Source organism: Phalangium opilio, unplaced genomic scaffold (assembly GCF_054372755.1).
Source record: "Phalangium opilio isolate 3A_F unplaced genomic scaffold, DU_Popi_V2 ptg000360l_1, whole genome shotgun sequence".
Lineage (NCBI taxonomy): Eukaryota > Metazoa > Arthropoda > Arachnida > Opiliones > Phalangiidae > Phalangium > Phalangium opilio.
The window spans coordinates 4,067,478-4,076,917 of NW_028324230.1; the positions used below are offsets into that span (position 1 = coordinate 4,067,478).

At 35.0% G+C, this 9,440-nt stretch overlaps 25 non-coding genes across 25 annotated transcripts; all 25 read left to right on the top strand.

Annotated features, from left to right (window-relative positions):
- The first annotated feature begins 215 nt into the window (after positions 1-215).
- TRNAT-UGU (transfer RNA threonine (anticodon UGU)) lies at positions 216-288 on the top strand. The gene has a single exon. It is a non-coding gene; the product is annotated as a tRNA-Thr (tRNA).
- Positions 289-659: 371 nt separating this feature from the next.
- Positions 660-732, top strand: TRNAT-UGU (transfer RNA threonine (anticodon UGU)). The gene has a single exon. It is a non-coding gene; the product is annotated as a tRNA-Thr (tRNA).
- A 372-nt stretch (positions 733-1,104) lies between these two features.
- Positions 1,105-1,177, top strand: TRNAT-UGU (transfer RNA threonine (anticodon UGU)). The gene has a single exon. It is a non-coding gene; the product is annotated as a tRNA-Thr (tRNA).
- A 132-nt stretch (positions 1,178-1,309) lies between these two features.
- On the top strand, positions 1,310-1,382 carry TRNAT-UGU (transfer RNA threonine (anticodon UGU)). Its single transcript has one exon. It is a non-coding gene; the product is annotated as a tRNA-Thr (tRNA).
- A 132-nt stretch (positions 1,383-1,514) lies between these two features.
- On the top strand, positions 1,515-1,587 carry TRNAT-UGU (transfer RNA threonine (anticodon UGU)). Its single transcript has one exon. It is a non-coding gene; the product is annotated as a tRNA-Thr (tRNA).
- Positions 1,588-1,958: 371 nt separating this feature from the next.
- TRNAT-UGU (transfer RNA threonine (anticodon UGU)) lies at positions 1,959-2,031 on the top strand. The gene has a single exon. It is a non-coding gene; the product is annotated as a tRNA-Thr (tRNA).
- Positions 2,032-2,403: 372 nt separating this feature from the next.
- TRNAT-UGU (transfer RNA threonine (anticodon UGU)) lies at positions 2,404-2,476 on the top strand. Its single transcript has one exon. It is a non-coding gene; the product is annotated as a tRNA-Thr (tRNA).
- Positions 2,477-2,608: 132 nt separating this feature from the next.
- Positions 2,609-2,681, top strand: TRNAT-UGU (transfer RNA threonine (anticodon UGU)). The gene has a single exon. It is a non-coding gene; the product is annotated as a tRNA-Thr (tRNA).
- A 132-nt stretch (positions 2,682-2,813) lies between these two features.
- Positions 2,814-2,886, top strand: TRNAT-UGU (transfer RNA threonine (anticodon UGU)). The gene has a single exon. It is a non-coding gene; the product is annotated as a tRNA-Thr (tRNA).
- A 363-nt stretch (positions 2,887-3,249) lies between these two features.
- TRNAT-UGU (transfer RNA threonine (anticodon UGU)) lies at positions 3,250-3,322 on the top strand. The gene has a single exon. It is a non-coding gene; the product is annotated as a tRNA-Thr (tRNA).
- An 816-nt stretch (positions 3,323-4,138) lies between these two features.
- Positions 4,139-4,211, top strand: TRNAT-CGU (transfer RNA threonine (anticodon CGU)). The gene has a single exon. It is a non-coding gene; the product is annotated as a tRNA-Thr (tRNA).
- A 167-nt stretch (positions 4,212-4,378) lies between these two features.
- Positions 4,379-4,451, top strand: TRNAT-GGU (transfer RNA threonine (anticodon GGU)). The gene has a single exon. It is a non-coding gene; the product is annotated as a tRNA-Thr (tRNA).
- Positions 4,452-4,788: 337 nt separating this feature from the next.
- TRNAT-CGU (transfer RNA threonine (anticodon CGU)) lies at positions 4,789-4,861 on the top strand. The gene has a single exon. It is a non-coding gene; the product is annotated as a tRNA-Thr (tRNA).
- A 167-nt stretch (positions 4,862-5,028) lies between these two features.
- Positions 5,029-5,101, top strand: TRNAT-UGU (transfer RNA threonine (anticodon UGU)). The gene has a single exon. It is a non-coding gene; the product is annotated as a tRNA-Thr (tRNA).
- Positions 5,102-5,909: 808 nt separating this feature from the next.
- Positions 5,910-5,982, top strand: TRNAT-UGU (transfer RNA threonine (anticodon UGU)). The gene has a single exon. It is a non-coding gene; the product is annotated as a tRNA-Thr (tRNA).
- Positions 5,983-6,113: 131 nt separating this feature from the next.
- On the top strand, positions 6,114-6,186 carry TRNAT-UGU (transfer RNA threonine (anticodon UGU)). The gene has a single exon. It is a non-coding gene; the product is annotated as a tRNA-Thr (tRNA).
- Positions 6,187-6,353: 167 nt separating this feature from the next.
- TRNAT-UGU (transfer RNA threonine (anticodon UGU)) lies at positions 6,354-6,426 on the top strand. The gene has a single exon. It is a non-coding gene; the product is annotated as a tRNA-Thr (tRNA).
- A 131-nt stretch (positions 6,427-6,557) lies between these two features.
- Positions 6,558-6,630, top strand: TRNAT-CGU (transfer RNA threonine (anticodon CGU)). Its single transcript has one exon. It is a non-coding gene; the product is annotated as a tRNA-Thr (tRNA).
- A 167-nt stretch (positions 6,631-6,797) lies between these two features.
- Positions 6,798-6,870, top strand: TRNAT-UGU (transfer RNA threonine (anticodon UGU)). Its single transcript has one exon. It is a non-coding gene; the product is annotated as a tRNA-Thr (tRNA).
- Positions 6,871-7,447: 577 nt separating this feature from the next.
- On the top strand, positions 7,448-7,520 carry TRNAS-UGA (transfer RNA serine (anticodon UGA)). The gene has a single exon. It is a non-coding gene; the product is annotated as a tRNA-Ser (tRNA).
- Positions 7,521-7,653: 133 nt separating this feature from the next.
- Positions 7,654-7,726, top strand: TRNAT-CGU (transfer RNA threonine (anticodon CGU)). Its single transcript has one exon. It is a non-coding gene; the product is annotated as a tRNA-Thr (tRNA).
- A 167-nt stretch (positions 7,727-7,893) lies between these two features.
- Positions 7,894-7,966, top strand: TRNAT-UGU (transfer RNA threonine (anticodon UGU)). The gene has a single exon. It is a non-coding gene; the product is annotated as a tRNA-Thr (tRNA).
- Positions 7,967-8,178: 212 nt separating this feature from the next.
- On the top strand, positions 8,179-8,251 carry TRNAT-CGU (transfer RNA threonine (anticodon CGU)). Its single transcript has one exon. It is a non-coding gene; the product is annotated as a tRNA-Thr (tRNA).
- Positions 8,252-8,418: 167 nt separating this feature from the next.
- On the top strand, positions 8,419-8,491 carry TRNAT-AGU (transfer RNA threonine (anticodon AGU)). Its single transcript has one exon. It is a non-coding gene; the product is annotated as a tRNA-Thr (tRNA).
- An 817-nt stretch (positions 8,492-9,308) lies between these two features.
- On the top strand, positions 9,309-9,381 carry TRNAT-UGU (transfer RNA threonine (anticodon UGU)). The gene has a single exon. It is a non-coding gene; the product is annotated as a tRNA-Thr (tRNA).
- Positions 9,382-9,440: the final 59 nt, after the last annotated feature.

Consider the following 9,440-nt stretch of genomic DNA (forward strand, 5'->3'; position numbering starts at 1 on the left):
TTCAGAGCAAGAGCTCCGTGGCTTTGTGGTTAAAGCGCCTGTCTTGTAAAAAGGAGGTCATGAGTTCGATTCTCGTCGGAGCCTTGCTGTTATGTTACTTGAATTTTTTTCGTAGCTATTAAATTTTGAAAAATAAAACAATAGGGTAAAAGTTCCGATGAGTTAATTTAGTTAAATTACTGGAAAATTCAGAATTCATATCGTTTCAGAGCAAGAGCTCCGTGGATTAGTGGTTAAAGCGCCTGTCTTGTAAACAGGAGATCATGAGTTCGATTCTCGTCGGAGCCTTGCTGTTATGTTACTTGAATTATTTTTCGTAGCTATTAAATTTTGAAAAATAAAACAAAGGGTAAAAGTTCCGATGAGTTAATTTAGTTAAATTACTGGAATATTCAGAATTCATATCGTTTCAGAGCAAGAGCTCCGTGGCTTTGTGGTTAAAGCGCCTGTCTCGTAAACAGGAGACCATGAGTTCGATTGTCGTCGGAGCCTTGCTGTTAAGTTTCATGAACTAGATTTCGTAGCTATCAAATTTTGAAAAAATTAAAAATAATAGTTGATTTATATATGCATATATGCAAACAATAGGGTAAAAGTTGCGACGAGTTAATTGAGTTAATTTACTGAAAAATTCAGCATTAATATCGCTTCAAAGCAAGGGCTCCGTGGCTTAGTGGTTAAAGCGCCTGTCTTGTAAAAAGGAGATTATGAGTTCGATTCTCGTCGGAGCCTTGCTGTTATGTTACTTGAATTATTTTTCGTAGATATTAAATTTTGAAAAATTAAACAATAGGGTAAAAGTTCCGATGAGTAAATTTAGTTAAATTACTGGAATATTCAGAATTCATATCGTTTCAGAGCAAGATCTCCGTGGCTTAGTGGTTAAAGCGCCTGTCTCGTAAGCAGGAGATCATGAGTTCAATTGTCGTCGGAGCCTTGCTGTTAAGTCACATGAACTAGATTTCGTAGCTATCAAATTTTGAAAAAATTAAAAATAATAGTTGATTTATATATGCAAATATGCAAACAATAGGGTAAAAGTTGCGACGAGTTAATTGAGTTAATTTACTGAAAAATTCAGCATTAATATCGCTTCAAAGCAAGGGCTCCGTGGCTTAGTGGTTAAAGCGCCTGTCTTGTAAACAGGAGATCATGAGTTCGATTGTCGTCGGAGCCTTGCTGTTATGTTACTTGAATTTTTTTTCGTAGCTATTTAATTTTGAAAAATAAAACAATAGGGTAAAAGTTCCGATGAGTTAATTTAGTTAAATTACTGGAATATTCAGAATTCATATCGTTTCAGAGCAAGAGCTCCGTGGCTTAGTGGTTAAAGCGCCTGTCTTGTAAACAGGAGATCATGAGTTCGATTCTCGTCGGAGCCTTGCTGTTATGTTACTTGAATTATTTTTCGTAGCTATTAAATTTTGAAAAATAAAACAATAGGGTAAAAGTTCCGATGAGTTAATTTAGTTAAATTACTGGAATATTCAGAATTCATATCGTTTCAGAGCAAGAGCTCCGTGGATTAGTGGTTAAAGCGCCTGTCTTGTAAACAGGAGATCATGAGTTCGATTCTCGTCGGAGCCTTGCTGTTATGTTACTTGAATTATTTTTCGTAGCTATTAAATTTTGAAAAATAAAACAAAGGGTAAAAGTTCCGATGAGTTAATTTAGTTAAATTACTGGAATATTCAGAATTCATATCGTTTCAGAGCAAGAGCTCCGTGGCTTTGTGGTTAAAGCGCCTGTCTCGTAAACAGGAGACCATGAGTTCGATTGTCGTCGGAGCCTTGCTGTTAAGTTTCATGAACTAGATTTCGTAGCTATCAAATTTTGAAAAAATTAAAAATAATAGTTGATTTATATATGCATATATGCAAACAATAGGGTAAAAGTTGCGACGAGTTAATTGAGTTAATTTACTGAAAAATTCAGCATTAATATCGCTTCAAAGCAAGGGCTCCGTGGCTTAGTGGTTAAAGCGCCTGTCTTGTAAAAAGGAGATTATGAGTTCGATTCTCGTCGGAGCCTTGCTGTTATGTTACTTGAATTATTTTTCGTAGATATTAAATTTTGAAAAATTAAACAATAGGGTAAAAGTTCCGATGAGTAAATTTAGTTAAATTACTGGAATATTCAGAATTCATATCGTTTCAGAGCAAGATCTCCGTGGCTTAGTGGTTAAAGCGCCTGTCTCGTAAGCAGGAGATCATGAGTTCAATTGTCGTCGGAGCCTTGCTGTTAAGTCACATGAACTAGATTTCGTAGCTATCAAATTTTGAAAAAATTAAAAATAATAGTTGATTTATATATGCAAATATGCAAACAATAGGGTAAAAGTTGCGACGAGTTAATTGAGTTAATTTACTGAAAAATTCAGCATTAATATCGCTTCAAAGCAAGGGCTCCGTGGCTTAGTGGTTAAAGCGCCTGTCTTGTAAACAGGAGATCATGAGTTCGATTGTCGTCGGAGCCTTGCTGTTATGTTACTTGAATTTTTTTTCGTAGCTATTTAATTTTGAAAAATAAAACAATAGGGTAAAAGTTCCGATGAGTTAATTTAGTTAAATTACTGGAATATTCAGAATTCATATCGTTTCAGAGCAAGAGCTCCGTGGCTTAGTGGTTAAAGCGCCTGTCTTGTAAACAGGAGATCATGAGTTCGATTCTCGTCGGAGCCTTGCTGTTATGTTACTTGAATTATTTTTCGTAGCTATTAAATTTTGAAAAATAAAACAATAGGGTAAAAGTTCCGATGAGTTAATTTAGTTAAATTACTGGAATATTCTGAATTCATATCGTTTCAGAGCAAGAGCTCCGTGGCTTAGTGGTTAAAGCGCCTGTCTTGTAAACAGGAGATCATGAGTTCGATTTTCGTCGGAGCCTTGCTGTTATGTTACATGAATTATTTTTCGTAGCTATTAAATTTTGAAAAATAAAACAATAGGGTTAAAGTTCCGAGAGTTAATTTAGTTAAATTACTGGAATATTCAGAATTCATATCGTTTCAGAGCAAGATCTCCTTGGCTTAGTGGTTAAAGCGCCTGTCTCGTAAACAGTAGATCATGAGTTCAATTGTCGTCGGAGCCTTGCTGTTAAGTCACATGAACTAGATTTCGTAGCTATCAAATTTTGAAAAAATTAAAAATTATAGTTGATTTATGTATGCAAACAATAGGGTAAAAGTTGCGAAGAGTTAATTGAGTTAATTTACTGAAAAATTCAGCATTAATATCGCTTCAAAGCACGGGCTCCGTGGCTTAGTGGTTAAAGCGCCTGTCTTGTAAACAGGAGATCATGAGTTCGATTCTCGTCGGAGCCTTGCAGTTATGTTACTTGAATTATTTTTCGTAGCTATTAAATTTTGAAAAATAAAACAATAGGGTAAAAGTTCCAATGAGTTAATTTAGTTAAATTACTGGAATATTCAGAATTCATATCGTTTCAGAGCAAGAGCTCCGTGGCTTAGTGGTTAAAGCGCCTGTCTCGTAAACAGGAGATCATGAGTTCAATTGTCGTCGGATCCTTGCTGTTAAGTCACTTGAACTAGATTTCGTAGCTATCAAATTTTGAAAAAATTAAAAATAATAGTTGATTTATATATGCAAATATGCAAACAATAGGGTAAAAGTTGCGACGAGTTAATTGAGTTAATTTACTGAAAATTTCAGCATTAATATCCCTTCAAAGCACGGGCTCCGTGGCTTAGTGGTTAACGCGCCTGTCTTTTAAACAGGAGATCATGAGTTCGATTCTCGTCGGAGCCTTGCTGTTATGTTACTTGAATTTTTTTTCGTAGCTATTAAATTTTGAAAAATAAAACAATAGGGTAAAAGTTCCGATGAGTTAATTTAGTTAAATTACTCGAATATTCAGAATTCATATCGTTTCAGTGCAAGAGGTCCGTGGCTTAGTGGTTAAAGCGCCTGTCTCGTAAACAGGAGATCATGAGTTAATTGTCGTCGGAGCCTTGCTGTTAAGTCACATGAACTAGATTTCGTAGCTATCAAATTTTGAAAAAATTAAAAATAATAGTTGATTTATATATGCATATATGCAAACAATAGGGTAAAAGTTGCGACGAGTTAATTGAGTTAATTTACTGAAAAATTCAGCATTAATATCGCTTCAAAGCGCGGGCTCCGTGGCTTAGTGGTTAAAGCGCCTGTCTCGTAAACAGGAGATCATGAGTTCGATTGTCGTCGGAGCCTTGATGTTAAGTTACATGAACTAGATCTCGTAGCTATCAAATTTTGAAAAAATTAAAAATAATAGTTGATTTATATATGCATATATGCAAACAATAGGGTAAAAGTTGCGACGAGTTAATTGAGTTAATTTACTGAAAAATTCAGCATTAATATCGCTTCAAAGCAAGGGCTCCGTGGCTTAGTGGTTAAAGCGCCTGTCTGGTAAACAGGAGATCATGAGTTCGATTCTCGTCGGAGCCTTGCTGTTTTGTTACTTGAATTTTTTTTCGTAGCTATTAAATTTTGAAAAATAAAACAATAGGGTAAAAGTTCCGATGAGTAAATTTAGTTAAATAACTGGAATATTCAGAATTCATATCGTTTCAGAGCAAGATCTCCGTGGCTTAGTGGTTAAGGCGCCTGTCTTGTAAACAGGAGATCATGAGTTCGATTCTCGTCGGAGCCTTGCTGTTATGTTACTTGAATTATTTTTCGTAACTATTAAACTTTGAAAAATAAAACAATAGGGTAAAAGTTCCGATGAGTTAATTTAGTTAAATTACTGGAATATTCAGAATTCATATCGTTTCAGAGCAAGAGCTCCGTGGCTTAGTGGTTAAAGCGCCTGTCTCGTAAACAGGAGATCATGAGTTCGATTGTCGTCGGAGCCTTGCTGTTAAGTTACATGAACTAGATTTCGTAGCTATCAAATTTTGAAAAAATTAAAAATAATAGTTGATTTATATATGCATATATGCAAACAATAGAGTAAAAGTTGCGAAGAGTTAATTGAGTTAATTTACTGAAAAATTCAGCATTAATATCGCTTCAAAGCACGGGCTCCGTGGCTTAGTGGTTAAAGCGCCTGTCTTGTAAACAGGAGATCATGAGTTCGATTCTCGTCGGAGCCTTGCTGTTATGTTACTTGAATTATTTTTCGTAGCTGTTAAATTTTGAAAAATAAAACAATAGGGTAAAAGTTCCGATGAGTTAATTTAGTTAAATTACTGGAATATTCAGAATTCATATCGTTTCAGAGCAAGATCTCCGTGGCTTAGTTGTTAAAGCGCCTGACTCGTAAACAGGAGATCAAGAGTTCGATTGTCGTCGGAGCCTTGCTGTTAAGTCACATGAACTAGATTTTGTAGCTATCAAATTTTGAAAAAATTAAAAATAATAGTTGATTTATATATGCATATATGCAAACAATAGAGTAAAAGTTGCGACGAGTTAATTGAGTTAATTTACTGAAAAATTCAACATTAATATCGCTTCAAAGCACGGGCTCCGTGGCTTAGTGGTTAAAGCGCCTGTCTTGTCACCAGGAGATCATGAGTTCGATTCTTGTCGGAGCCTTGCTGTTATGTTACTTGAATTTTTTTTCGTAGCTATTAAATTTTGAAAAATAAAACAATAGGGTAAAAGTTCCGATGAGTTAATTTAGTTAAATTACTGGAATATTCAGAATTCACATCGTTTCAGAGCAAGATCTCCGTGGCTTAGTTGTTAAAGCGCCTGTCTCGTAAACAGGAGCTCAAGAGTTCGATTGTCGTCGGAGCCTTGCTGTTAAGTCACATGAACTAGATTTCGTAGCTATCAAATTTTGAAAAAATTAAAAATAATAGTTAATTTATATATGCATATATGCAAACAATAGAGTAAAAGTTGCGACGAGTTAATTTACTGAAAAATTCAGCATTAATATCGCTTCAAAGCACGGGCTCCGTGGCTTAGTGGTTAAAGCGCCTGTCTTGTAAACAGGAGATCATGAGTTCGATTCTCGTCGGAGCCTTGCTGTTATGTTTCTTGAATTTTTTTCGTAGCTATTAAATTTTGAAAAAGAAAACAATAGGGTAAAAGTTCCGATTAGTTAATTTAGTTAAATTACTGGAATATTCAGAATTCATATCGTTTCAGAGCAAGAGCTCCGTGGCTTAGTGGTTAAAGCGCCTGTCTTGTAAACAGGAGATCATGAGTTCGATTGTCGTCGGAGCCTTGCTGTTAAGTCACATGAACTAGATTTCGTAGCTATCAAATTTTGAAAAAATTAAAAATAATAGTTGATTTATATATGCATATATGCAAACAATAGGGTAAAAGTTGCGACGAGTTAATTGAGTTAATTTACTGAAAAATTCAGCATTAATATCGCTTCAAAGCACGGGCTCCGTGGCTTAGTGGTTAAAGCGCCTGTCTTGTAAACAGGAGATCATGAGTTCGATTCTCGTCGGAGCCTTTCTGTTATGTTACTTGAATTTTTTTCGTAGCTATTAAATTTTGAAAAATAAAACAATAGGGTAAAAGTTCCGATGAGTTAATTTAGTTAAATTACTGGAATATTCAGAATTCATATCGTTTCAGAGCAAGAGCTCCGTGGCTTAGTGGTTAAAGCGCCTGTCTCGTAAACAGGAGATCAAGAGTTCGATTGTCGTCGGAGCCTTGCTGTTAAGTCACATGAACTATATTTCGTAGCTATCAAATTTTGAAAAAATTAAAAATAATAGTTGATTTATATATGCATATATGCAAACAATAGAGTAAAAGTTGCGACGAGTTAATTGAGTTAATTTACTGAAAAATTCAGCATTAATATCGCTTCAAAGCAAGGGCTCCGTGGCTTAGTGGTTAAAGCGCCTGTCTTGTAAAAAGGAGATCATGAGTTCGATTCTCGTCGGAGCCTTGCTGTTATGTTACTTGAATTATTTTTCGTAGCTATTAAATTTTGAAAAATAAAACAATACGGTAAAAGTTCCGATGAGTTAATTTAGTTAAATTACTGGAATATTCAGAATTCATATCGTTTCAGAGCAAGATCTCCGTGGCTTAGTGGTTAAAGCGCCTGTCTTGTAAAAAGGAGATCATGAGTTCGATTCTCGTCGGAGCCTTGCTGTTATGTTACTTGAATTATTTTTCGTAGCTATTAAATTTTGAAAAATAATAGAATACGGTAAAAGTTCCGATGAGTTAATTTAGTTAAATTACTGCAATATTCAGAATTCATATCGTTTCAGAGCAAGATCTCCGTGGCTTAGTGGTTAAAGCGCCTGTCTCGTAAACAGGAGATCATGAGTTCGATTGTCGTCGGAGCCTTGCTGTTAAGTTACATGAACTAGATTTCGTAGCTATCAAATTTTGAAAAAATTAAAAATAATAGTTGATTTATATATGCATATATGCAAACAATAGGGTAAAAGTTGCGACGAGTTAATTGAGTTAATTTACTGAAAAATTCAGCATTAATGTCGCTTCAAAGGAAGGGCTCCGTGGCTTAGTGGTTAAAGCGCCTGTCTTGAAAACAGGAGATCATGAGTTCGATTCTCGTCGGAGCCTTTCTGTTATGTTACTTGAACTAGATTCCGTAGCTATTAAATTTTGAAAAATTAAAATAATAGGGTAAAAGTTCCGATGAGTTAATTTAGTTAAATTACTGGAATATTCAGAATTCATATCGTTTCAGAGCAAGAGCTCCGTGGCTTAGTGGTTAAAGCGCCTGTCTCGTAAACAGGAGATCATGAGTTCGATTGTCGTCGGAGCCTTGCTGTTAAGTTACATGAACTAGATTTCGTAGCTATCAAATTTTGAAAAAATTAAAAATAATAGTTGATTTATATATGCATATATGCAAACAATAGGGTAAAAGTTGCGACGAGTTAATTGAGTTAATTTACTGAAAAATTCAGCATTAATATCGCTTCAAAGCAAGGGCTCCGTGGCTTAGTGGTTAAAGCGCCTGTCTTGTAAAAAGGAGATCATGAGTTCGATTCTCGTCGGAGCCTTGCTGTTATGTTACTTGAATTATTTTTCGTAGCTATTAAATTTTGAAAAATAAAACAATAGGGTAAAAGTTCCGATGAGTTAATTTATTTAAATCACTGGAATATTCCGTAGCTATTAAATTTTGAAAAATAAAACAATACGGTAAAAGTTCCGATGAGTTAATTTATTTAAATTACTGGAATATTCAGAATTCATATCGTTTCAGAGCAAGAGCTCCGTGGCTTAGTGGTTAAAGCGCCTGTCTCGTAAACAGGAGATCATGAGTTCGATTGTCGTCGGAGCCTTGCTGTTAAGTTACATGAACTAGATTTCGTAGCTATCAAATTTTGAAAAAATTAAAAATAATAGTTGATTTATATATGCATATATGCAAACAATAGGGTAAAAGTTGCGACGAGTTAATTGAGTTAATTTACTGAAAAATTCAGCATTAATATCGCTTCAAAGCAAGGGCTCCGTGGCTTAGTGGTTAAAGCGCCTGTCTAGTAAACAGGAGATCATGAGTTCGATTCTCGTCGGTGCCTTGCTGTTATGTTACTTGAGTTATTTTTCGTAGCTATTAAATTTTGAAAAATAAAACAATAGGGTAAAAGTTCCGATGAGTTAATTTCGTTAAATTACTGGAATATTCAGAATTCATATCGTTTCAGAGCAAGATCTCCGTGGCTTAGTGGTTAAAGCGCCTGTCTCGTAAACAGGAGATCATGAGTTCGATTGTCCTCGGAGCCTTGCTGTTAAGCTACTTGAACTAGATTTCGTAGCTATCAAATCTTGAAAAAGTTAAAAATAATAGTTGATTTATATATGCATATATGCAAAAAATAGGGTAAAAGTTGCGAAGAGTTAATTGAGTTAATTTACTGAAAAATTCAGCATTAATATCGCTTCAAAGCAAGGGCTCCGTGGCTCAGTGGTTAAAGCGCCTGTCTTGGAAAAAGGAGTTTATGAGTTCGATTCTCGGCGGAGCCTTGCTGTTATGTTACTTGAATTATTTTTCGTAGCTATTAAATTTTGAAAAATAAAATAATAGGGTAAAAGTTCCGATGAGTTAATTTAGTTAAATTACTGGAATATTCAGAGTTCATATCGTATCAGAGCAAGAGCTCCTTGGCGTTGTGGTTAAAGCGCCTGTCTCGTAAACAGGAGATCATGAGTTCGATTGTCGTCGGAGCCTTGCTGTTAAGTTACATGAACTAGATCTCGTAGCTATCAAATTTTGAAAAAATTAAAAATAAGAGTTGATTTATATATGCATATATGCAAACAATAGGGTAAAAGTTGCGACGAGTTAATTGAGTTAATTTACTGAAAAATTCAGCATTAATATCGCTTCAAAGCAAGGGCTCCGTGGCTTAGTGGTTAAAGCGCCTGTCTTGTAAACAGGAGATTATGAGTTCGATTCTCGGCGGAGCCTTGCTGTTATGTTGATAGAATTATTTTTCGTAGCTATTAAATTTTGAAAAATAAAACAAT